The sequence below is a fragment of the Procambarus clarkii genome, chromosome 76, assembly GCF_040958095.1.
Source record: "Procambarus clarkii isolate CNS0578487 chromosome 76, FALCON_Pclarkii_2.0, whole genome shotgun sequence".
Lineage (NCBI taxonomy): Eukaryota > Metazoa > Arthropoda > Malacostraca > Decapoda > Cambaridae > Procambarus > Procambarus clarkii.
Genome location: NC_091225.1, coordinates 27,169,377 through 27,196,691, shown reverse-complemented (window position 1 = coordinate 27,196,691; position 27,315 = coordinate 27,169,377). Strand labels below are relative to the sequence as shown.

Here is a 27,315-nt window from a genome sequence, read left to right as displayed (position 1 = left end):
GGGTGCGCTCCCCTCTTTCTACTCCCCCTCCTGCTGCTGCTGTCCTTGACGGCTCCTCTCCGTTGTCTCCTCCTCTTCCTCCTCCTCCTCCAGACCCTGCCCGCCCACCTCTGCTCTGTTCTCCCGTTTCCTTCCCTCCGTCTTTGCTCAGTTTACCCATGCCCCCTAACCCTGACTTTGCTGACCCTGATCCCGACCCTGATATTCTTTAACGTGCTCTGTTGCATTTTCGCCTTTGTTTCTTCCTTGTTCTCTGTTTTTGTCCTTTCTCTTCTCGTCGTTGTCCATTCTTCAATGGAACGTTCGAGGTTATTACGCCAATTTCCTCGAACTCCAACTTCTGATTTCGCGGTTTTCGCCCCTTTGTGTCTGTCTCCAGGAGCCAATGCTTGGTGCTCGTCCTGGTCGTTTTCGTGGCTATTCCTTTCTCTCCCCCCCCCCCCCCAGCCATTGCTGGGGCTTCTAATTCTTCTGCTCTTTTGATTCGGGCTGATGTTCCCTTTGTTCCTTTACTTTTTCCTTCGCCTCTCCATTGTTCTGCTGCTCGTATCTTTGTGGGGAAATGGTACACAGTTTGTTCCATTTATCTCCCCCCGAGTGTCCCGCTCTCTCTTCCTGATTTGAAACACCTCCTGGACTCCTTGCCGGAGCCTGTGCTCCTGCTGGGTGACTTCAATTGTTGTCGTCATTCTCTTTGGGGTGACGTTCTGACGAATACCCGGGGTCGCCTCCTTGAGCCGTTTCTCCTCTCTTCTTCCCTGTCTCTTCTGAATTCTGGTGAGCCCACTCATTTGGACTCTCGGACTCGCACCCTTTCTTGCCTTGATCTTTCTCTCTGCTCTTCTTCTCTTTACTTAGATTTCACGTGGCAGGTTCTTGATGACCTCCATGGAAGTGATCATTTCCCCATCCTTGTTTCCTTTTTCTCTTTTCGCCCTTCCCTCTCTTTCCCTAAGTGGCAGTTTGCTAAGGCAGACTGGACCCTATTTACCCTCATAGCCCTGACCTCTCCCTTCTGCCTCTCTCTCGCGCTCTCCTCCTTTTTCATGACACTGTCTTCAACGCTGCCCTCCGCTCTATTCCTCGCTCTTCCTCTCGGGGTCCACGGAAGTGCGTTCCCTGGTGGAATGCGGACTGTGCTCGGGCTGTCCGCTGTAAGCGTGCAGCCTGGAAGAGGCACCGCCGTAGGCAGACGACCGATTCTTTTCTTTTCTTTCGGAAAGCGAGTGCGGTGGCCCGTAGGGCCATCCGTACGGCTAAACGTGAATGTTGGGCATCTTATGTCTCGACAATTACGTCCGAGACCCCTCTGGCCCAGATCTGGAAGCGTATCCGCAAGATAGCGGGTAAGTTCGTTCCCGATGTTTCACCGGTCCTTCACCTCCATGATACTCTTGTGGCGGACCCGTTGCAGGTCGCTTCCGAACTGGGTTCCCATTTTTCTTCTGTTAGCTCTGGTCTTCATCTTCCCCAATCTTTCCTTCTTCGTAAACCTGTCCTTGAGTCTCGTCCTTTAGATTTCTGCACTCATCTTCAGCTTCCCTATAATGATCCCTTCTCTCTCTCTGAACTTCGTTCTGCCCTGGCCCTCTGCGGTTCTACGGCGGCGGGCTCCGATGGTATTCATTATGAGATGCTTCGCCATCTCCCTCCGAGCACGTCTCAGTATTTACTGAGTCTGTATAATCGGATCTGGGAGTCGTCGTCAGTCCCTGAGGACTGGCTCGATGCCGTTGTCCTCCCTGTTCGCAAACCGGGGTCTCTGGGTACTTCCCCTAAGGACTTTCGCCCTATTGCTCTCACAAGTTGTGTCTGCAAACTCTTTGAACGTATGGTTAACGTTCGTCTGATGTGGTTCCTGGAACACCATCACCTCCTCTCCCCTTCTCAATTTGGTTTCCGCAAGTGCCGCAGCACGACAGATGTCCTGGTGAACTTGGAGGTCTATATTCGTACTGCTTTTGCTGCGAAGACCTCCGTTGTTGCCGTCCTTTTTGACCTAGAAAAGGCTTACGACACCACTTGGCGTTATCATATCCTATCTCAACTTCATTCTTTTGGCCTTCGTGGTCATCTCCCTCTCTTTCTCCGCAGCTTCCTCTCTCGTCGTTCCTTTCGGGTGCGCCTTGGTACCGCTCTCTCTCCCTCTTTTCAGCAATACGAAGGTGTGCCCCAGGGTAGTGTTCTGAGCACTACTCTTTTTCTTGTTGCCCTCAATGGTCTTCTTTCCTCTCTTCCTTCTGGTGTCTTCTCCGCTCTCTATGTCGATGATCTTACCCTTTGTTGTCAGGGTGATGATTCGCCTCTCCTTCAACGCCGGCTTCAACTTGCAATTGATGCCGTGTCGTCTTGGGCCACAGGTCATGGCTTCAAGTTCTCTACTTCTAAGACTTGTGCCATGACTTTTACGCGGAAACGGGTTGTTCTTCGTCCCTCTTTGTCACTTTATGGTCATCCCCTTGAATACAAAGATTCCGCGAAGCTTTTGGGGTTATTCCTTGACACTCGTTTGTCTTGGTCTCCCCATATCTCTTACCTCCGTGTTGAGTGCTCTAAGGCCCTTACCCTCCTTCGGGTCTTGTCCCATACTTCTTGGGGGGCAGATAGGCGCACTCTCCTTGCTTTACATTCCTCTCTCGTCCTGTCTAAGCTCGATTATGGTTGCCCTGCTTACTCGTCTGCTTCTCCTTCTACTCTTCGCCGTCTTGATGCTTTGCACCATACTGGGTTGCGCCTCAGTTCTGGTGCCTTTCGTTCGACTCCCATCCTTAGCTTGTATGTTGACACTGGCTTCCTGTCTCTCCAGGACCGCCGTGATCGCTACTGTCTTCGCTATCTTGCGCGGTCCTTGCAACATCCTTCCTCTCGCCTCTGTCGTGCTTTAACTTTTACCCCTCCTGCGGTTCCTGTTCCTCTTCACCACCTCCCTCTTTCTGTCCGGTTATCTCGCCTACAGGATTCTCTCTCCGTTCGTATTTCTGATGTTTCTCCTCGTGTTGTTCCTTCTTTGCCCCCGTGGAGGGTCCCTCTTCCGCGGTTTTGTACTTCCTTGACCCGTATCACTAAAGCTTTTACCCCTCCTACGGTTCTAAAACGCCTTTTCCTCGAGCACTTTTCTTCTCACTCCCGCTCCGTTTCTGTCTTCACCGATGGGTCTAAGTCAGCGGACGGTGTTGGCTACTCTGTTGTTTTTCCTGATCGCACTTATATGTGTCGCTTGCCTCCGGAGACTAGCATCTTTACAGCAGAACTTTATGCTATTCTCTGTGCTCTTCGTCTCCTGCTTTCTCGTTGTCAGTCTTCCTTTGTGGTTGTTGTTGACTCTCGTAGTGCCCTCATGGCTCTCGGGTCCTTTAATCCGGTTCATCCAGTAGTTGTCGAGATCCAGCATTGGCTGTTTCTCGTTCACAGTAAATTTAAGTCGGTTGAGTTTTGTTGGGTTCCCAGCCATATTGGTGTGTCTTTAAATGAGCGTGCGGATGCTGCCGCTAAGGAAGCTGTCCGCTCTTGTCCCATCTCTCGTAAAGGCATTCCGTATTCCGACTTTTACCCAGTTATCCATTCCTCGGTTCTTACCCGTTGGCAGGCTTCTTGGTTGTCTGTTACTGGTAACAAGCTACGTACTCTTAAATGTTGTGTTTCCTCGTGGCCGTCCTCCTTCCACCGTAACCGGCGGTGGGAAACAGCTCTGGCGAGGTTGCGTATTGGCCATACTCGCTTAACCCATGGTCACTTGATGGAGCGCCGCCCTGCTCCTTATTGTCCTAGTTGCATTGTCCCTCTTACGGTCGTGCATGTCCTTCTTGAATGTCCTGACTTCCAGGACGAGCGTGTGTCTTGCTTTCCGACCGCCCCTCGCGGTCACCTGTCCCTCGATAGAATTCTTGGTGACTCGGATACTTTTGATATCGTTCGCCTTATGCGTTTTTGTTCTCGTATTGGCATCCTTGGTGATATTTAGCGCCCTCTGATTATTTTGCGTATTTGATGGTGCTACATAGCCTTCCCGGTTTGGTGCCTTCTTTTGATAATTACTTACTTACTTTAAAAGCTTTGAGAGGAGTACGGCACTTACGTCCGTAGAGCATCTCATAAGGAGATACACCTAGAGACTCATTAGGGAGACTTCTGAAAATGCACATATTGAGGTCAAGTTGTTTATCCCAGTCCTTCAAGGTTTCATTGCAAAATTTCTTTAGGAGTGCTGTAATAGTCTGATGACTACGTTCAAGAGAACCCTGTGAAGCAGGATGATAGGGGCTGGACAATACCTGTGTGATGTTGAACTCTTCCAGTGTCTTCTTGAAGAGATCACTGGTGAAGTTGGTGCCACAGTCACTTTGAACCTCTTTTGGAAATCCATACTGGGTGAAGATCTTCAATAGTTGTTTCACCACAGTAGCAGCCGTAATGTTCTTTACTGGAACTGCTATGGGGAATCTGGTGGTAGGACACAGGATAGTTAGTATATAGGCGTTGCCAGAACTGGTCCGGGGTAAAGGACCAACACAGTCTATGATGAGTCTGTGGAAAGGTTCTGCAGGCACCTGGATAGGAGTCAATGGAGCCTGGGGAATAGAGATGTTAGGTTTATCTGCCATCTGACATGTATGACACTGTTGCATGTAACTTTTGATGTCTTTAACCATACCTGGCCAGTAGTAGTCTTGTCTGATTCCGTGGTAGGTTTTGTTAAAACCATAGTGAGAAAGTGCTCCGTGGGCCAGAAATAAAATATCGGGCCGTAGGCTGGTGGGAACCACTAGTTGTTCGACATTTGCCCAATCGTCATCCTCCTTCAGCTTACTGGGTCTGCACCTGCGGTAGAGCAACTGATTCTCTAGGAAGTACCCAGGGATACTGTCAGGTTGAGTCTCAGCCTGGAAGAATAATGGTGTTAATGAAGGATCCTCCCTCTGTAACTTACGGAACTCCAAACTAGTAAGATTCGGTGGTAGATTCTGAGGGTCTTGAGGGACAGCGGTTGCAGTTGAGTCAGCTGGTTGCGGGCGTGCAGCTTGTGCACGGGTGGTCACCAAAACCGGAGAGAAACTTCATCACTTTCTTGAACCTCTGCTGAAACATACTCAAAGATGGGATTGTCCACTACAGAGTTACACACCTGGGGTTTGTCCATGAGGATCAGGTTGGACGGTTGCAGATATTCTGCCAAGTCGAAGGCCCAGGAGAAGTTGCACTCCAGACATGGGAAAAGGCTTTTCCCTGATGGCGACTTGGACTTCACCGGTCACAAAGGACAATCCAGGTGGACTCTGGCGAGTGGATACGGAGTGGTAGCAGTGAGGTCAGTGATAAGGACGGTTTCCCCAGTGTAGGTGATATTAGGCACAGCTGATTTCAATATTATTAACTGAAGAGCCGCTGTGTCCCTCAAGATCTTATCTTGAGGTTATCTTGAGATGATTTCGGGGCTTTTTAGTGTCCCCGCGGCCCGGTCCTCGACCAGGCCTCCACCCCCAGGAAGCAGCCCGTGACAGCTGACTAACTCCCAGGTACCTATTTACTGCTAGGTAACAGGGGCATTCAGGGTGAAAGAAACTTTGCCCATTTGTTTCTGCCTCGTGCGGGAATCGAACCCGCGCCACAGAATTACGAATCCTGCGCGCTATCCACCAGGCTACGAGGCCCCTAAATTCTTCAATTTGAAACGTCCCTCCGAATCTATACCGTTGGTAGAGACAGTTCCAAGATACAGGTGTTTGCTGAAGAGAGAAAGATCATTAACAGGAACACCAACATTCATCACAGGCTTACCGGACTTAGGAGGAGTCGGTTTGGGTTTAGTAGTTTCATTATTGCCTTTGTATTGAGCCTTCCCACATTTATCTATGGTATGTCCATAGAGGTTGCAATACTTACAATACAATTAAGAGCACGCTTGATCTGTACTCACTTTATCATAACTATACCAAGACTTCTTACTGGAAGGTGGTTCTGGTGTTAGCCAGTGGATGAGGCTGTAAGTGGCAGCCGACTTCGCACACCTGATGTAGTCGGTTTCTTCTTTGTCTGCTAAATATAAACGGACGGAAGGGGGAACACGTCTCAAGAATTCCTCAACTAGCATGAGGTTGACGAGTTCTGAAAATGTAGACACATGTGCTGCTTCCAGCCATTTCATGAAATATCTTTTCTTTGTATTGGCAAATTCTAGAAAGGTGGTGGTACTTGCCTTTAGATAATCACGGAATTTTCATCTGTAGCTTTCGGTGGAGAGAAGGTAGGCGTCCAGAACTGCTTGCTTCAGGGTCTGGTAGTCATCCTCAGACACTAAGGTACTGAGAGTAACTGCAGCTCTACCTGTGAGGTGCACTCTGAGAAGGGTAGACCATTGATCTGTAGGCCAACTAAGTATTTTAGCTAGGGTCTCAAAAGTGGTGAAAAAGACATCGATCTCTGTCTCAACGAATGGTGGCATTAACTTGCATGGGAGACATTGAAACTTAAGGGAAGACTAGCTGTAGCTTGTTGACGCTGAGTGTGGTGTGTAGTTTCCAACGTGAGTTCTTGTTGACGACATGCTAGAATCATATCAGCTTGCTTCTTATCATGTTCGCGTTGCATCTCCAGGTGACGTTGTTTTGCTTCAAGCTGTACTCGCTCACGCTCTTGGAGTAGGGCCGCCTCTTCTTTCTTTAGGGCCATCTCGCGTTCCTTGAGGGTGGCTTTCCTGATTGCAACCTCTCTTTCCCTTATCTGGAGAGCTTCTTTCGCCAGGGCCGCCTCACGTTCTTGTTGTTCTTTCTTTATGGCAGCCTCTCTTTCCCTCATTTGTAGAGCTTCTTTTTTGTAGTTCCTGTTCAATTTTTGCAAGTTCGAGCTTCAACTTCATAGTTGCCAGGGCATGTCTATCTGCAATAGAATAATTTTCGCGAGTTTCCGAGTCAATCTTCCCTTCATCTAAGAGGTGATCCAATATTAAATTGTGCAAGTCATTTTTGTTGGCTCCATGGGGAACATCTAGTTGATACTCCTGTGCAAGAGTTTGTAATTCGTTCTTCTTGGCATGAATTAAGTTCCCTATTTCACCTGCTGGATCGTTACGGAAAGCTGGGAGACGAAACATGGTGAAAATAGCAAATAAATGTACACTGAATATACTTGTGATATGGTAAGTGTCAGTAACAGGAAAACGTGGCAACTGGTAACTATCCTGTGGAATTTTAATCGTTAACAATTAACGTTAATTTTAGTAGGGTAAATGATTAGTCAATCAAAAGCACAGGAAATCTTGTACCTGGTACTCAATGTAAGAGAATAAGGGCAAGAAAATCCTACTAAATAAATGAAACCGATAGTTTCTAAAACAAATGAAACATTTAATTGTTTCAAAAGTGAATAAGGTAGTCCAAGAATGTAGGCATACCTTGCCGAGTCTCTATAGGACAGAAGCAAGGGTTTTCCCACTAAATGAAATATGATACTTACAGAATTAGCGAACTTTGTGCTCTGAAAAAAGAAAGCTAATTCCCTACCTAAGTAAATATCATTATCTCTGACCGATGTGTAGGGGTGTGAGTGTCAACTGGTGACGAGAACTGCTGTTGAGGTTCCAACTCAGCAACTTAGTCCGTGCTAGAGGAACTATGGCCCTCTGTATCCTCCTTCGGTTGGATTGCAGAAGATAGGGTGCTTTGACCCGAAGACAAATCAAAGTACCAGGGTACCAAAATGATGATTGGTCGAGATTGAGAAATATCCTAGGGACAAAAGGTGGAAAACACGAGTAATAACACGGAGGGAGGGATGACCAATTAAGAGAATGACTGAGGCCTTCAGTCACCACGTAATCCAAAGTTATCCAACACTCACAATATGCTACTCTCGGAATGCACTATACACACACAGCACCATATAAATATTAAAAGTAATGAAAATATTGAAAAGCAACTGTATCAAAGCCAAGTACACTTACCACAAATTGATGTTCTAGTACTAGTACCTGAGTGAGGCTCCAGGACAGGTCCCTATTTAATGTGACAGAAAAATGAAGGAGTGTAGATGTTCGGCAGTCCTCCTAATGGCTGGTGTCAATGCCTATCACATTAAGAAAAAAAAGATCGACTGCTTGGCTGTTGTCTGTGGTAAAGTAAGGGACTACACACAAAACACATAGTATGAACAATGAAACTTTAATTAAACTGAAAGCAAATTAAAAACAGACAATTCCTTGGCTATGTACAGTGCAAGCAAACAAGTCAAAAAATATAACATAAAAATTAAGAACAGGGATGACGTTACTCTATAATATAAAGACAAAATGAAATAAGCAGGTGCTGAGAATAAAGCGCTAGCTGAGAAACATCCACCTGATAGACAGAGCGTATATCAGTTAGTTGTTCACAGCTTGAGAGCACAAGATATTCTAACTTCAATGGCTGGTACAAGCCCAGACATCGACTTGGTAAAGGGCGCTGAGGTGCAGTCGGCAGGTCACCAATCAGAAGCAGGCAGGCTGGGAATGGTAGTTTGCTGGTTGATGACGGTGGCGAGCCGGCATGGAGGGAGTGTGGAGTAGGGGGGAGTTTAGGGTACGTTTCCCTCCTGGTCAAAATTGTTTGTGCTACTGGTAGATGTATCTTGAAGGTAGCATCTTATTGTTGTATGTATATAAGTAACTTTATGTAGGGAAGAGGAGGCTCAATCTCTCTTGAAAGAGATTATCGTCACAGTTCAAAAAGTAAAAAATCACCACAAAAACGGAATTTCTTATTGGCGTGATCGTCACTAAGCGGGCAGCTCTAGTAAATTGAGGCAGGTCGGCCAATGTGACCGGGAACCATGCGCTCAATCGACCCAAACGTGTACCAACAAATATCGTTAGTCGACAACACTATCGTAAGTTGAGTCGCATTTTTATATCAAATTTACATCGTAACTCGAAATTATCGTAAGTCCGGTCAATAGTAAGTCGAGGTGCCACTGTACATTCAAAATTAGTTACAAACATAATGTTGTCATTCTAGATAGAGCTAGTTTATACTATGCCTAAAGCTACTAATATGCATTTTGGTACAGTCCACAGGCTGAATTAGAGGAGTGGTGTTAGGAGGAAGGAACTTTATTGTGAGAACATTTTGGGCAAGATGTGGGAAAAACTTAAAACTTATTGAGATCAAAAGCATGAATTCAACTGAAATGGATTGGGGGGTGCAGAATGATGACAATTACATATTGGATGGAACAGCAGAAATTGCAACAGAACATCAGGAGTAATTTAGCTAATAAACAGATAGACTATAATTTTCTTGAAGTTTATACATGGCAGATATCAGCAATTATATGAGTTGGTGAATAACCAATATTGTTTGAAAATAGCAAGACAGGTTGACATTTTGGAGGTAAGGTAGTTTACGTCGACTTGATTCATTTGATTTTTTATTACCAGTCCCTATGGTGTAGTGGTTAAGACGGTCGCCTGGTATTTCGTGATCTCTTTGTCCTGGGTTTGTATCCTGGCCGGGGAGGATTTGCTGGGCGCACATCCTTAACCCTTAGACCGCGCAATACATACGTATATGATTTGACAAAATAATTTAACGTAAGTTTTTAAAACTTGCACAAGCATTTTCCAATTTTTTTGGCATAATCAACTAGGCAAATGCTCTAACTTTGTCTAAATGATCACTTGAAAAATAAGAGAATCAAAATTAATTTTAAAATTGAATATTGAAAACTTCAGATTTTCAATTTAGAATATAAAATATGAACTATCACCAATTGTTCATTTAATGTTATTCCTCTCTCAGAATAGCATATGATCTTTATTTTCGTCAAATTAGAATACAGTGGTTACTCGGTTTTAAGAGTTTAATCCGTTCCTGGTGACAGCTCGTATTCCGAAAACTCATAATCCGAAGCTAATTTCCCCATAAGAAATAATGGGAAATGAATTAATCCGTTCCTGACTACCCCAAAAATCTCACTTCAAACAAAATTTTATACCTAATTCATCTAAATAAACCTACAAAACTATGTTCAAGTTGTTACTTACCCTTGCTGATGAATACTGTAGGTGTATGGAAGATGGTGAGGGGGTGGGAGGAGGAAAGGTGTTACTGTTTGGAAGGGAAGTCCCCTTCCATTATAACATCAGGCAGTGAGGACCTTTCTGTTTTGCACTCCCTGGCACGTTTTGCCTGCATACCACTAGGTCCTGGTTGTGGCTCACTGCTCGATTTTCTCAAATCTGTCCATGGAAGCTTGTTTTTCCCTTCTTCGCAAGCTGTCTCTGTAGTAAGGCATCACATTGTCATTGAAAAGATTAAGGCCTATTACAGCTTTCTCTGGGTGAGTCTTTTCAATAAAAGTTTGCATCTCTTCCCACATCTGACACACCTTCTTAATTTCTGCAGAAAGGACATTCGCTACTGCCTCGTCCTCCTCCACTGGAGAAACATCCTCGGCTGAGTCTTCTTGCTGTTCCGTTTGAAGGGCTTGGAGTTCTTCGGTGGTCAGTTCTTCATTGTGTTCTTCCACTAACTCCTCCACATCATCATCGTTCAATTCCAAGTCCATTTGCTGGCCCAGAGTAACAATTTCCTGAACAATAGGCGCATCATTTACAGGCTCAAACCCCTCAAAGTCTAGTTCTGTCACACATTCAGGCCACAATTTTCTCCAGCCAGAGATCAGGGTTCTTTGAGTCACTTCTTGCCAGGCTTTGTCAACGAGTTTTAAAGAACTACAAATGTTAAAATGGTCTTTCCAGAACTCTTTGAGAGTGAGGTTTGTGGCTTCAGTCACTTCAAAACATTTCCGGAAAAGTGCCCTTTTATACAGTTTCTTAAAATTCGCTATGATTTTCTGGTCCACAGGCTGAATTAGAGTGGTGGTGTTAGGAGGAAGGAACTTTATTGTGAGAAATTTACTGTATCTGTGCATCAATTCATCTTCCAATCCTGGAGGATGAGCAGGAGCATTGTCGAGGAGAAGCAGGGCCTTGAGTGGCAAACCTTTCTCCTGCAGATATTTTCCTATGGTAGGGCACACCACTTCATTCACCCACTCCGAAAAAAAATCTTAGTCACCCTGTGCCCTTTTGTTAGCCTTCCACATCACACACATTTGGTGTTTCTGCACTTTATACTGTTTGAAACCCTTGGATTTTCAGAATGATACACTAGCAAGGTTTTAATTTTCAAATCGCCACTTGCATTTGAACACAGCACAAGCGTAACCCTATCTTTTATAGGCTTGTGTCTGGGCAAGGATTTTTCCTCCTTGGTAATGTATGTCCTCTTAGGCAATCTTTTCCAGAAGAGTCCTGTTTCATCACAATTAAAATCTTGTTGCAGTAGGTATCCCTCAGCCTCTGCAAACTCTTTAACCCTTTAACTGCGCAACGCGCCTGCAGGCCCAGGCTTCTGGTGCATCGCCTAAAAATGCCATAATATACTTGTTCATGCTATTATGTAGCGATGATATTATTACAGAAGACCCCTGACTGTGATAAAACTGACCAGGGTTCTGATAATAACAGGATTGTGGTGATATTTGGCGCTGTGCGCCATGGAGGGAGGAGTAATGCTGTGGGAGGGAGGATGGTGGCGTTGTCTTTTGAGTGTCTGTGGCCACCTTTTATTGACTGCACTCACCATACCAGCTTAGTGGTTCGCTATGGTGAACACAAATGTAGATACTTATATATAACGTGTGTATAGTGTGAGATAACAGCGAGAGTAGGAGGTTGGGAGCCGCCATTTTGGTGAGGGTGGAGCGTCGTCTGCAGGACTTATCATGTTGTTTACTGATGACCACGATGGTCTTTGGGCACCATACCAGTTTACTTGTACAAGTATGGTGAATAAAACAGGTAGATATTTATATATAATGTGTGTATATAGCGTAATAACACCACAAACAGTATTGTTGTAGGAGAAATATTAGTGCGTCTGGCCGTGAGGGCGGCCGCCACCAGCTGACTGTGTGAGTAGCTACATCTCTGTGCCTTTACTCACCATACAAGCTTAGATGTACCAACACTCTCCCCCCTCACTGCTTCTATCCCTCCCTGCCTCTCCCCCTCAATGCCTCCTTCCATCAATCACTACCTCCCATCCCTCCCTCAATACCTTCAAGGTTGGTGGCCCGTTGCCATGTGAGGGCCCGCCGATACCGAAACAAACCCAATATCGACCGCCAGACCAGTATATGAGGTTCCAGATACCAGATCTCCCAAACCAGTCAATGGAACCGGCAGATTGGTAAATAAGAGACTGTTAAATAGTCGATACTGTATCTACATGTGTGTTTTACCATAATAAACCACTAAGTTGGTATGCTGAGTCAAAAAGCAGCAAGGAGTGGCCGGCACACCAGCCAGCCACTGGCTGCCACTCACTCTTTCACCAAAATTCTCCTCCCACTATACTGTTTTTGCTTTTATTCACTATATACAGACATTATATATAAGTATCTGCATGTTTTGTTCACCATAGGAAACCACTATGCTGGTATAGTAAGTGCAGACAGCAACAGGTGGCCACACAGATTCGGCAGTCGATGCTTCAGCCCTCCCACCCGCAACATTACTCATCTCACAGCACAGCACAAATTATCACACCAATCCTGCTATTGTCAGAATCCTAGTAATTTTTATCACAGTCAGGGTCTTCTGTAATACTAACATTGCTAAATAATACCAGTTACATATATTTTTTACATTTTTAGGTGAAGCTGTGGTCACAAGCTGAACAGCAGTGTTGTGAGCTCATGCTGCTTGTGCCAGCCCTGGTGGCTCACTCAGTACTGAGGCCCCCACACCCGGGAATGTTGCCGACAATTTTTTTTTAAATGGCGTCTGTTTACAAGAGCCCTGCAGAAGGTGATGTGAACTCCTTGTATCTGTGGGCCGTTTAAATAGTACTCCATATTTTTTATGGAGTTATATTATTTTTATTTAAACTTCAGTTTAAATAGCGGGTAGTACTCCAAAACGTCATACTGTAACCCCGCGATTATCCGGGATTCAAACATCCGGAAAACGCCCTTATACGGCCAAAATCGTTATCGGATAAAGTTATCACAATATCCGGCCAAAATGGCCACAGGAACCGGATAAAAGCTAGTTTGGCCGGATGAATATACGGCCATACCGTATTAATCCCGTCTGTGGCTCTAGACGCATGGTGGAGGAGGGGGGTGGGGTGGGTGGGTGGTGTTGGGAGGGTGGGAGGGGTGCGTCAGGAGGGACCACCTGGGTACAGGAATTACCATTAATTTTAGAACAATTAATCATAGCCAAAAACAAATGAAATAAGTACTAGTAATTATGTACATGTAATAACAAATAAGTTTCCTAAAAGCATTGTGCACAGGCTGAAGTTTCCTTAAAAAATATTGTGAATTTTTTTCCTCCTGGCAGCCTACTTAACGTGCTATAGCTGCCCCACCCCAAGTGGACCCGTCCAACACTGGTCAACCCATGTGCGTCCGTCCCTCGTGTTATACACAGTGCTGCGCCATTAGTGAAATATTTTTTTAAATAACTTTTTTATTTTCATAGTAACTTTGAACATTTTTGGCCAAGACTATGTCTGGTAGCAGCATCAATCGTTCTGGAGGTGTTAAGAGGAAGAAAGTTGTCCTAACAATTAAAGACAAGTCACTGTTATACACCTCAACCAGTGCGGCCTCACAGTGTTGCGCCATTAGTGAAATATTTTTTTAAATAACATTCTTAATTTTCATAGTAATTTTGAACATTTTTGGTCAAGAATATGTCTGGTAGCAGCATCAATCGTTCTGGAAGTGTTAAGAGGAAGAAGATTGTCCTAGCAATTAAAGACAAGTTACGTGTTGTTCAACCAGTGAGGCGTCACAGGCAGCCAAGCGCCTTCAACAAGTGAGGCGCCACAGGCAAGCCAAGCTCCTTCAACAAGCGAGGCATTACAGGCAAGCCAAGCGCTTTCCACAAGTGACGCGCCACAGGCAAGCCAAGCGCTTTCAACAAGTGACGCGCCACAGGCAAGCCAAGCGCTTTCAACAAGTGAGGCGCAAGCAAGCGCCTTCAACAAGTGAGGGCATGCAACGCTTCAACAAGTGAGGTGCAAGCAAGCGCCTTCAACAAGTGAGGCCTCACAGGCAACCCAAATGCCCTCAACCAGTGAGGCTTCAGCAGCTGGTAGTCAAAACTAACTTAGCTTAATGAACTGTACAGTAATTTTAAGTGTTAATTTTAGTGTTGTGTTAGTATAGGTTACGTAAATTGTTTAAGAATTTTTAACTTCAAGATGTGTGGCATCAATCAAGAAGACGAACACCAACAAGGTAAGTTGAGGTTTCTAGTTGAATATTTAATAATTGTATGTGGCAAGGCAATTCAAATTATGTTGTTTGTAGTATAAAAATAGTTGGAAATGGTCACTTTTGGACTCGTAGGTAAAAAAGTACCATTATCCGAAAAATGTGATAATCCGGCTGGGGGTCCTTCCCATATAGTCTGGATGATCGAGTGGAGACAGTATTGCGCAGCCTTACGTCAATTACTCAACATGTCATATAAAGTGTTGTGCAATTTAAGGGTTAACCACCGCACTGTGTAGAGTGCCTTGAGGCATTAGATTGGGGGTACGCAGAGCACCAGATTGGGGGTTAGATCGGGGGTGCGCAGAGTGGCGCTCTTGGGTATAGGGAGCGATTCAAAACTTCTGCGGGTATACGAGGCTCACATCCTGTGTCTCAGGACTCCTTTAAACAGACCCCATTTTTAAAGAAAATCGTTCTTAAGTGTGAGAGCCTCAGTACTGAGTTAGCAACCAAGGTTGGCACACAGTTTGCCACCAGACTAGTACCCGAGCTGAGAGGTATGAGCTACGAGGAGAGGTACGGAATTAAACCTCACTTCGCTGGAAGACACAAGAGTTAGGGAGGACATGATCACCACATTCAAGATTCTCAAGGGAATTGATAGGGTAGATAAAGACAGGCTATTTAACACAAGGGGCACACACACTAGGGGGGACAGGTGGAAACTGAGTGCCCAAATAAGCCACAGAGATATTAGAAAGAACATTTTTAGTGTCAGAGTGGTTGACAAATGGAATGCATTAGGAAGTGAGGTGGTGGAAGCTGACTCCATACACAGTTTCAAGTGTAGATATGATAGAGCCCAATAGGCTCAGGAACCTGTACACCTGTTGATTGACGGTTGAGAGGCGGGACCATAGAGCCAGAGCTCGACCCCCGCAAGCACAATTAGGTGAGTACAATTAGGCGAGTACAGCATGAGCTAACAGCATCGCTGTTCAGCTTGTGACCACAGCATCGCCTAAAATTGTAAAAATATATATGTAACTGGTATTATTTAGCCATGATAGTATTAGAGAGGAGCCTGACTGTGATAAAGACTGTACAATTTCCAGATATCAGTGAACACAATGCTGTTGTGGGATAGGTTGGACATGTATATGAGTGGGAGGTTATAAATAGGAGCTGCCTCATATGGGCCAATAGGCCTTCTGCAGTTACCGTTATTCTTATGTTCTCATGTTCTGTTCAAGATGTTCAAAGCACTATGCAGGTAGCCACAGCACCCTACCATTGTTTGGTCCATCTTAGAATGTTGAAATGAATTCTCATGTTCCTTTACAGAATAAACTTGTGGAAAATGATTAATTTACAGGATTTAGTGACCAGGATTCTGATAATAGCAGGATTGTGGTGATAATTAGCCCTGTTCGCAGTATGGTGGGAGGAGTAATCTTGGTGAGGGAGGGAGGGAGGGAGGTAGCGTCGTCTACTGATTCTGTGTGGCAGCCAGTTATTGTCTGGACTCAGCATACCAGCTTAGTGGTTCGCTATGTTGAAAACAAATGTAGATTCTTATACTGTATATGATGTGTGTGTATATAGTGTAATAACAGCAAAAGGAGTATGTTGGGAGAAGGAATGTTGCCGAGAGAGGTGTTGGTGAAAGAGGGAGTGAGGTGGCGTCTGCTAGTGACCCTGAGAGCTTTATTGCTCAGCGCCCATTATTTGCTCAACTTCTCAGCTCCATCATGGCTATAGTATGTCACATACAATATTTAATTTTATTTTGCCGTGATCAGAGGCTACAATTTAACAAGAGAAAATAATTTTTTGCGCAGAATTTATTTTTGGCTCACCACAGAATTGTCCTTTATTATGGCCGTACAGCATGGTGGTTAAGTCTAGCCAGCCTGCTATCTGTCCGCACGCCCATGACGTTAGGAAGTTTGCTGCTTTGGCTGCCGTGTTTGCCATTTCTTGGGTCAATAATCAGGCGCAGTGCTTTTGGAGGTCGAAAAGTTCTCAGTGATCCCTGGAGGCTCCCAGTCACCCTCCCTCCCTCCCTCCTGCTGATGTTTTTTTTTTCTCATTGTTTGGATGCTTAGCTTCCGAACTGGATTGCTAGGTAGCCAGCACAAGGGGTCCGGGGCTCTCCCATCACCCTCTCGGGGAGGGGATGGCTGTGCTTACGAGTGGTGCGACGGCAAAGTGTGATGTTTGCTTGTTTCCCTTGTTAACTTGGGACTGGTGGGTGTTTTGCCTCTCTGGTTTTTGGTTGCAGTTTTCTTACCATGTGGGGTCTGTTTTGTTATGCCTACTTTTCTGGGTGCCTAACCCCATTGGATGGCAGATAAGGAAAAACCCCAACCATGGGGTGTTTTCCAGGGCCATTCCTCCCTGTACCTCTCTGAGGGGGCCAGGTTCTGGTTCATGGTCCCCGGTAGGCTGAACTCCATTGACTAATGCCCTGATCGAGCTCAAGTCATTTCCAGTGCTGTGCCTTGTGGTGTGGTCCTGTTCTGTGGTGGTGTGTGAACCAGGAGTAATTTCACAAGTACTCGGGGCTGCATATGCCTAGGGTTCCTTTCCCTAGGTGCCCAGTAGGTATTGCCCTTGTGGCTTGGGGTTATCTTCCACAAGTCGCTTGGGGTCTGCCTCTCTAGAATCTTTTGCTTCTCGGTAATTGCTTAATTGCCTTGGTGTCAGCTGGGGTGTTTCTTGCACCACTTGTTTTGTCACTGGTAGGGGCGCAAGGTACTGTGCAGCTAGTTTTCACCGGGTCGTTGTCCCTCATGCAGGGGTTTTCTTTTATTTTTGTTTCCTGCCTGGTGGGGGTCTGCCCCTTGGTGTTGGTACCCCTTCTATATAAATTGGTGGTCCTACTAGGTCCCTGTGAGTGTACACCTCCCAAGGGTTCAACTGTTAGTAGTTCGTTGGATAGTTTGGGGTGCCAGTTATCAGTATCTTGCCTGGGCTTCCCTTAGCAGAGCATGTAAGGGCCCTGGAAACCCCCTTTAGGGCTCCGTGGTCCGATGGATGCATCCTCTGGGTCCCATCTCACTTCGTGTGAGTTTGAGGGTTGCTCTGTCCCCTTGTCTCAGGATGACAATCACCAATTTGTGCCTCCCTCATGCTGCCTGTTGGGTCCGTGACACCTTTGACCCGGAGTCCTGCGAGTGGTGTTCCTTGCTTGTACTCCAGTTCATCCAATCCACTGATCTTAATACTCGGGTGCAGGCAGCTTCGGCGTTGCATGCATGTTTTAGGTTGCTGCAGTGCGCTGGGTTGGTTACTAACCTGGATGCCCCGAGCCTGCCCAGTTTTGCATATAGGGATTCGAACTTGTGGTTGTTATCGCCTCAACTTTGTTTTGTCCAAGCCTCCCTTGTCCTTCCCCTGCTGTTCTTCGACCCTCTGCACCCAGTTCTGAAGTGTTTAAGGGTTTCAGAGTCAGGGCAGGGTTTAGTTGGTGGTGAGATTCGGGCAGTTTCAGGGGATGCTCCTTCTGGTGTGATGACGGAGGCATTCGAGCCTTTTTCTCCAGCCGGTGCTTCTGGGTGTGACCAGTGGGCCCTGTTTGTTCCAACTTTTCCGGTGGACTCTGCCTTATCTCTTGAGGCACAGGGTTTGCAGGACGACTCGGCCCCGGGTCCTAATGTGGAGGTTCCCGAGGCAAGGGAGGGGGTTGACTTGGGGGGGCTTGGGCTCCATTTGACCCCGCTTGGGTGTTGGTACCCTATGAGCGAGGCTTGTTGTTGCAGGGGGGTGGGGTTTTCTTATCCTCTCCATCCCTATACGATTTTGATATAGCATCAACCCCTCCCCGGGATCCCTCTGGTACTTCTGTTCCTCGCTTCCGAAGGTTTTCGGCTTCCCGCATCGTGCCCCATTAGGTGCGGGAGGCCATTGTGGCTCGAGGCCATCTCTTGCACGACCTGGATTGTGCCTCGATAATGGATTCTGCCTCATTTGTGATCGGTTTTTCCTTTCCTTACTGGGTGCGTTACGAGGTTCCGGAGTCGTCCTCTTTGGCAAAATAGCCTGTATTTTCAATGGCAGTATGTCATACGTTCTGTCGGTCCCACATGCTTCAGTGGCGAGAGGCCCTGACAGTTGTTCAGATTTACCCGGGGGGCGAGATTGAACGCTTCACTGCTTGTTTGTAGCAGTGTCACGGACATCCCTGTCCTTCTTTGGGATGTCAGCCTGTGTAGCTTCGCGTGCAGGTTCCCTTCCTTTCGGCTACCCTGGTTGCTGAGGACTTACTCATCTGTGACCATTAGGCTTCGGTCTTGCGTTTCTTTTCCCTTCTCAAGCTGTCTTCGGACTGGCTTAAGGAGGACATGGAGACGTTGGTTGCTGATCCTAGTTCTGGTGCGTTGGTCGCAGTGGTGCGGGCATCGGCTGCCTTGTTGAAGCTGTTTGTGCCGATCCTGAGGGAGGCTGTGTGTCTGTTTTTTGCTTCTCGTTTTGGGTGCCATCAGGCGGTGCTCGCTCAATCCTTAGAATCCGCTTGAGCTCTGGCTCTTAGGTTTTCTATCCCCATTTTGTCCTTTCTGTTTGCAGAGTATGCGATGGTGCAGTTTCTGCAAACGGAGGTTTCTATTTGTCGTCCCATCTTGGACTTTTTGGTTCTTAGGGGGGCCCGTGGGGTTTCTTCCCAAAAGGGTCATGCCCCAGGGCTCGAGGTTCCTCTTGTCGTGGTATGCCAGTGGTGCCATTTTCAGAGTCGCAACAGCCTTCCGGGCCGACGACGTCTGGTTGGAGCGGTAATTGCTCTGCTCATCTATCGGCTTTTCATAAGGGGCTTCGGCCCTTTCGTTGGTCATCCTATTGACGAGGCAATTGGGGGGGAGAGGTTCGTACAGTTTGCTCACGCCTGGTCCCACGATTTGTCGGCTTTTCGGGTCTCTTCATGCGGCTTGCAGTGGCATTGGGTGGCCCCTCCTTCTTCGGGGGGCTTGGAGCTGGCAGGGCAGGCTCTCTCTCTCTCTGTTGGGTCATCTTGGAGTGGGTTTGCTTGGGTGTGGACAAAAGTCCTCATCCCTCAGGTCGGATTCCCGCCTGTTTCCGGTTCTGAAACGAGACTGTGCGGACTTGCGGTACATTCTGGACTTGTTCCATCTGAACCTCTGGGTCTATTGCTCCTGTTTTCGGATGACTTCTTTGTCCCAGGTCCGGCTTCTCTTGGAAGCGAGCGCTTGCATGGTGCCCCTGGAGCGAGTGGCGACCTCCTCCCGGGAAAGTCCCTCTTGTTTTTATCTTTGGTTAAGTAGCTCCGGGAAGCCAAAGGGGCTCCCCCAGAAAACTAGCGTTGAATGTAATGTAACATCATTTTTTGAGTTAGACCCGGAGTCTTCCCGGCAACCCTCCCTTCCTCCGGTCGGAGATTTTTCACAGTTTTTGACATCCAGCCTCAGAACTTGGGGGTGATAGCCGGTGTGGGAGGTCTGGAGCTCCCCCTTCCCCCTTCTGCAGAAGTGGGGAGCTGCACTGACAGTGGCACGGAGATGGTTGTGACATCATGCTCGCTTGTTCGTTTTTAGTTTGGAGAGTTCTTCTCAACAGTTTGGCTTTCAGTAGCAATTTCTGGAGGGAGCCCCTACGGCTCCACGGAGCTATCCATGGCTGATATGGATACCCTAACTATTTTGCATCAGTCGATGTGGGTGGAGTTCTAGACCTACTGGGGACCACGAGCCAGAACCTAGCCCCCTCAGAGAGGCACGGGGAGCAATGGCCCATAGAATTGCACATGTGATTTGGAGCATTCTGTATCTGCCATCGATCGGGACAGGCACCCAGAAAGGTAAGCCCCACAAAACAAACCCCTATTCTGGTTAACAACAAAAATCGACAAACGAGTGGACAGAACTCCCCCAGGAAAACAAACTAACAAGCATGACGTCACACGAGCCGCGCCGTATGTTTGCACAACTCCCCCCTCCCCGGGAGGGGGAAGGGGGAGCCCCAGACCCCTGCGCCGGCGATCCCCGCCCCAGTTCCTCGGCTGATGGGATAATGCACGGTCGTGTGGCTCCAGCTCCGGTCTTGTCTCAGTGCTGTGACTTGTTTGCAGTGCTGCTCCTACGGTGGTTGTGTGAGCTGGGAGTAGTATTCTCAGGTACTCGGCCTGCATGTGCTTAGGGTCACCTTCCCTGAGTGCCCTGTAAGTACCACCCTTGGGGCTTGGGGTTGCCTTCCACAAATCACCTTGAGTCTACCTCTGTTGGCTTTTTGCTGCTTGGCGTTTAGCTGCCCCAAATGTTTGGGGGTTTTCCTCCCTTGTTTACCTTGGTAGGGGGGTCTGCCTTGTGTTCCCCCCCCCCCTTATATTAGGTTTGTGTGGTGGCACCCCCCTGCTTCGCCCTCACGGGTGGACACGTCCCGTGGGTTCAGCTCTAGCAGTTTGCTTGGTAGTTTGGGGCGCCAGTTGGCAGTGCCCTGCCTGGGATAACCCTTAGCAGACCCAGTCTAGGAGCCCTGGGAAACCTCCCGGGGGCTCTCGGGTCCGATAGTGGAGACCCTTGCATCCCCTCTCGCTTTGTGCGAGTTGAGGGTTGCTCTGTCCTTTTGTCTTAGGGTGACTCTCCTTGTTTTTTGCCTCCGTCATGCTGCCTGTTGGGTCGGTGACACATTCGACCCTGAGTCCTGCGAGCTTTGTTGCTTGTTCGTGACTCCATTCACCCAGTCTGCTGATGAATTCCCATGGGTGCAGGCAGCTCGCGCGTTGCGAGGTAGGTTGTTGCAACGCGCTCGGGTTTGTCGCTTCCTCGGACGCCACGATGCTGCCCCGCTTTGTGTAGGGACCCAGACTTGGGGGTTTTGGTTGCTTTGGCCTTGGTTCCTTCGGCCTTGGTTCCTTCCACTCCCCCTTGTTTTTCTCCCTCCTGCTTCCGGCCCCTACGCATCTGCAGGCTTCGGGGTCGGGGCGGGGTTAGAGGTTCTGAGACTTGGGCAGTTTCGGGGGTTGCCCCGTCCGGGGTAGCTGCGGAGGCATTTGAGTCTGCTCCTCCAGCCGATGCTCCGGGGTCTAACCAGTGGGCCCCTTCTCTTCCAGCTCTCTCGGCTGCCCCGGCTTTTTCTTGTGGGCCTGGGGCTTTGGAGGGCGACTTGGCCCTGGGGCCTGTTGTAGAGGCTCCTGGGGTTGGGGAGGGGGGCCTTGGGCTCCATTGCGCCCCGCCTGGATTTCCGTCCTTCTGAGCGGGGCTTACTGTTGCGAGGAGTGGGGTTTTCTTTCCCCCCTTCTGCGTACGATTTGGGCTTGTGTTCTGTCCCCGGGTCGGTTCCGTGTCCCTGTGGTTTTTCGGTTCCGTCTTCCAGAGGTTTTCGGCTACCCGCATCTCTTCGCCTGTGGTGCGGTTGGCCTTTGCGGCTTACCTCCTGCGTGTCCTGGAATTTGCCTCCATACTGGTTCCTTGTAGCTGTTTGGGCTCCTTGTAGCTGTTTGCGCTCCTTTGTAGCGGTTTGGGCTCCTTGTAGTGGTTTGGGCTCCTTGTAGCAGTTTGGGCTCCTTGTAGCCGGTTGGGCTCCTTGCCGCCGGTTGGGCTCCTTGCCGCCGGTTGGGCTCCTTGCTGCCGGTTGGGCTCCTTGCCGCCGGTTGGGCTCCTTGTAGCCGGTTGGGCTCCTTGCCGCCGGTTGGGCTCCTTGCCGCCGGTTGGGCTCCTTGCCGCCGGTTGGGCTCTTTGCCGCCGGTTGGGCTCCTTGCCGCCGGTTGGGCTCCTTGCCGCCGAATGGGCTCCTTGCCGCCGGTTGGGCTCCTTGCCGCCGGTTGGGCTGCTTCTCGCCTTGTTGGGCTACTTTTCTTTCGCGTCCTGCGCATGTGCCGTGGAAGTTTGTTTTGGCTCCGGGCGGTGTGCACACGTGGTGTTCTGCATCCATTTATCTCAGGGGGCTTCGCCTCTCGCTCTTTTCTTAATCCAATCCGTGCCCCGTTGCTTTGGGGGTGTTCTGGAGCGCCGCTGTGGGGAAGTCACAAGGTTTTTTCCCTGCATTCTAGGGTGGGGAGCCTCCTTCGCTGCTCCCCTTCTCCTCTCCAGCATGGGCTGGAGAGGAGATCCGCCTGTCGAGCGGATTCTGTGCTTCATGGGCGCTCTTGTTTCTGCTCTTGGGGCTGTGTATGGGGACAGCCCTAGTTGGGCTGCCTAATGTGTTCCTTCGATTGCCTGTTCCACTGCACACGTTTCTTCTACCGTCCCTGTGGCTCAGTTGGGTGCTCGGTTTCTGCCTGTGTCCCCTTGTGTGCCACTCATGTTCCGATTTATCTTTATCTTCTCTGTCGCTTCCTCAGGGAGTGTGGTGACGTTCTGCTGCGGTTTTGGTACTGCGGCTGCGTGTTGGGGTTGGTTGTGGCATTTTGTTTGGCCCTTCCGTGCTCCTTCTGGGGCCCTCCTTCCTTGCCGGTCTTGCTGTGCCGGGCCTGGTTTTTCCATGTTCCTTGGATTCTCTGTCCTGTCCTCGTTGTCCTCGCCTCGTTGAGCTGGCTGGGGATGAGCTTTGGGTCTTCGTCTCGCCCCTCGCCTATCCGATTTTGGTTCAAGTTCCAGAGCCTAGTGGCTCCCTTCCTTAGTGTTTTTCACGGCTGCCCCGGGGTTTTTCTTGACACTGGGGCTTTGGGGGGACAGCTCGGCCCCAGGGCCTGCAGGGTGGGTTCCCGGGGTTGGGGGGGGCTAACGTGAGGGGCCTCAGGCCCCGTTGGTCCCCGCCGGGGTATTTCTACCCCTCTGGGCGGGGCTTGCGGTTTTGTGGTGTGGGGTTTTTCTGTGCCTCCCGTCGGCCCCTCCCTGGGCTCGGTTTCCTTGTCCATTGTGCCCTTTGCTTCTGTCCTGTCGGTGGGTGCTTTTCTACGGTCTTCGCCCCTTTTTTCCGGGACGGGCCTTCTCCGTCATGTCCCCCTCTTCTTGGGGTTTCTGCATGACTTTTGGTCTAGGGTGTGATGGGGTTTTTGTGCCGTCGTCCTTTGTGTTTGCTTCTTTTTGTTCTCGAAGGTTCGGGACGGTTTTGCTCCTTCCCATTTTCTGGTACGTCTGTCGTCATTCGGTTGAGCTTCCCTCTGGTCTTTTCTAGGGCTTGTGGGTCCTATTCCAGGCAGTTTCTGGGTGTTTGGCCTTGTTATTCTGTTCATATCTCTTCTCTTAGCGCTGTCTCGGCGCTACTCATTTTCCTGAGGGCGATTTTGCTTCTCTTAATGAGTCTTTTCGCTCCTGCCCTTCTGCGGGATGTTGGTGCGGGGCGGCTCCTTATGCGGGATCCTTCCCTGTCGGCTGCACTTGTGGCGGTGGACTTGCATGCTTGTGGCATTTTGGTTTTGGTCCTGCATTTTCTTTTCCCTCCTGGGGCTGTCATAGGATTGGCTTGCGGAGGATGTATAGGCACTTGGGGCCGTTCCTGGGTCTGGCACCTTGGTTTCTGCTGCTAGCGTTTGGTATCGATGTTCCTTCTGTGCCGTTTCACAGGCTGTCTCGTGCATTGTTTCACCTCCGGCCTGCTCACGCACTGCCTGTACCGTTCTGGTCTTTGGACCGGGTGCTCTCCTGTTTTTCTTCTCCTTGGTTGTTGTGGCTCCTTCGGTTCAGGTTGGCTTTGCCTCGGCTCTCTTTTTATGTTGGCATTGGCCTCTGGGGGTCGTGTGGCAGAGCTTCATGCTCTTCTCAGGCGCAGTGGTTTTTGGCTCCTGTGGTCGTGGTCATAGGTCTCTTCGTCTGCAGCCGTTCTCCCTTTTTCTAACGAATGATGTGCCTGCTGCTTTCCGAAGGGGTCCTTGGGTTGTCTCAACTTCGTGTTGAGGTGTGGTTCACCGACCGCCTCCCGGGTATGTCCCCTTGTTTTCTTAGGTAGTCTTTGGTGAATAAGCTCCGGGAAGCCGTAGGAGCTCCCCCCAGAAAACCAGCGTTGAATGTAATGAAACGCCATTTTCTGGGTGAGTCCCGGAGGCTCCCCGGCACCCTCCCGCCCTCCGGTCGGCGTTTTTTTTGCGGTTTTGATATCCAGCCTCAGAACTGGGGCGGGGATCGCCGGCGCGGGGGTCTGGGGCTCCCCCTTCCCCCTCCCGGGGAGGGGGGAGTTGCGCAGACATGCGGCGGCGAGGCTCGTGTGACATCATGCTTGTTAGTTCATTTTCCTGGGGGAGTTCTGTCCACTCGTTTGTCGATTTTTGTTGTTAACCAGAATAAGGGTTTGTTTTGTGGCGCTTACCTTTCTGGGTGCCTGTCCCGATCGATGGCAGATATAGAATGCTCCAAATCACATGTGCAATTCTATGGACCATTGCTCGCCATGCCTCTCTGAGGGGGGCCAGGTTCTGGCTCATGGTCCCCGGTAGGCCTAGAACGCCACCCACATCGACTGATGCAAAATAGTTAGGGTATCCATATCAGCCATGGCTAGCTCCGGGGAGCCTCTGGGACTCACCCAGAAAATGGCGTTTCATTACATTCAACGCTGTTTTTTTTAATCAGATAGGGTTTGCTTTGGGGTACCTACCTTTCTTTGGTGCCTGTCTTGGTCGATGGCAGACATAGAATGCTTCCAACCTCACGAGGCTTTCTATAGGCCATTGCTCCTCGTGCATCTCTGAGGGGGGCCTAGGTTCTGGTTTCTGGTCCCTGTTAGGCCTAAGAACTCCATTCACTTGGCTGATGCCACGGTCTAATTCACTCATATCAGTCCGGATAGCGCCAGGGAGCCTCTGGTCTCACCCAGAAGATGGCATTTCATTACATCAATGCTGGTCTTTTAGGTCCAGATAGACAGTTGGCCAACCATCTCTTTCCTGTAGAATCTCTGTGATTCATAAAAACTAAGTAAATTTGTTACACAGGATCTTCCTGTTCGAAAACCATACCGTCTGTCCATTATGATGTCATTATTGTATTCTCCAGGTGTTCTACCCATTGTTGTGTTAACAACAATGGATCAACCCATTTGGTGTTAGCTATTTTTTTCTAATGTTTTAACTACCATACTTGTTAATGATACGGGTTTATAATTTAGAGGGTCTTCTCGGATACCATTTTTGTAGATTGGAATTATGTTTGCCTTTTTCTATGTACTGTATCTGCTAAGATTCCAGTGCGCAGGGATTGGTACCTGTTTACAGTCTGCTGGCTGATATATTTTACCTATACTGTATATCTTTATTTGGAGAAAGACCCATTATAGTATTGGAATTATTAAAAAAAAATCCTATTTGGGAAATCTTTACTAGATTTCAAAGATTCTGTATTTGGTATTTGTTGACTTTAAACGACTTGGTCATCTCTCAATCCTTTCTTTCACAGCTCCTACAGTCACCAGAAGAATAATACCTGCAGTGTCAGGACCCAGTGGTATTGAATAATACCTGCAGTGTCAGGACCCAGTGGTATTGAATAATACCTGCAGTGTCAGGACCCAGTGGTATTGAATAATACCTGCAGTGTCAGCATCCACACACACTCTGTCAGATATACTGCATACGTGTTGTCAGCAGCATTATGAAACACATTATGGTGTAAGAAATACTACATGTAGATGGGTAAGACTGTCTTCAGCACACTCATGTGAATGACTATATGTATTATCAATATGTCATGCATTATTAACATCTCATGCACTATGGTAACAAAGAAAATGTGTATTTAAATTAAATTTGGTGTATCATTAATTTTAAAATCTCAGTATTAGTTCATTGTGTATGTGGTACAGTATTGTTTTTAATACTATTGTTTGGCAAGAAAACATTTTAAGATTTTCAAATTAATTATTTTTATAATCAGGTTCTAATATAAAAAAGTTTAATATATATTTTCAGTTTTAAAACATTACATACTTTTTCTCCTACGTGAGCCATTGTAAATGTTGAAAAAGCATTTAAAATAAATAATCTTTATACTGTATAGTAATTATGAATTTTTTCTTAGGTAATTTGCTCTTAAGCTCAAAAGGCTCTCCAAATAAGATAATATATCAGTGTTCTTTATGCTCAGAATTTATTTATTTATTTACATATTTACATGAATGTATAGGGGATTTAAAAATAACAATGTGCATGGTACATTGGATCAGTAAGTTCTTGTAAAAATCACATACATATATTTTTGCAAATGACAGACCACATGAGGGTCCACTGTACCTGACTCTTGTGCTGTGGTTATATTTATAATAAGACATCCATCAGTTCTGTGGTTATATATATAATAAGACATCCCTCAGTTCTGTGGTTATATTTATAATAAGACATCCATCAGTTCTGTGGTTATATTTATAATAAGACATCCCTCAGTTCTGTGGTTATATATATAATAAGACATCCCATAGTTCTGTGGTGATGTTTATAATAAGGTTCTGTAGTGAAACATCTTAATACTGTGGCTGTATTTATAATAAACCATCCCTCTCTGCTGTTGCTATATGTACAGTATGATAAAACAGTATAATTATAAATAAATTTATAATATATTTAATTTTCCTATACAAAGACATTTTGCTAAATCTTAAAAAAAAAAAATTGCCACAAGATTTGTTTGTAATGTTTACAAAGTTATACACGGACACTAACTTTCCTGCTGGTGAACGCATGTGGAGACGTAGATTTGTATGTTTGCTTTTACACTTGCTGATTCACAGGAAATATTGTAGAGTATATTTTATGTCTAGCACATTTTATAATATAATAAGCACAATATTATCTTACTATTTATGAATAATACCAGTGGTTTACATATTGTAACTTTTTTCCATTCTCTTGTGTCTTTGACAAGTAATTAAATTGCTTTATATTCCTACAAAAGTTAGATTATTCCAATTGCTTATCTGATATTGAATGCCATCTGTTGACAACAGAGTTAACACTATAACCTGTGTGCTCTATACTGGTTACTCTATACTGATTACTATGTAGTTACTTGAATTATTTATGTATCCGACAGTCCAAGTGTTTTTGGCATCTCTTAACAATATTTGCTTTAGTAATAAATAAAAGCTCATGCATTTAAAATTATATAAAAAATATATTACTAAGATTTATAAAGAACACAACAATTTATAAAGGAGACAAATACT

At 47.2% G+C, this 27,315-nt stretch overlaps 1 long non-coding RNA gene across 1 annotated transcript in view; it reads left to right on the top strand.

Moving 5' to 3' along the window:
• LOC138357123 (uncharacterized) overlaps positions 1 to 26,978 on the top strand; it is a 76,709-nt gene extending 49,731 nt beyond the window's left edge. The window contains exon 4 of the long non-coding RNA XR_011224831.1: positions 25,554 to 26,978. This is a non-coding gene — a long non-coding RNA (uncharacterized lncRNA). The remainder of the gene's footprint in view (positions 1 to 25,553) is intronic.
• Positions 26,979 to 27,315: the final 337 nt, after the last annotated feature.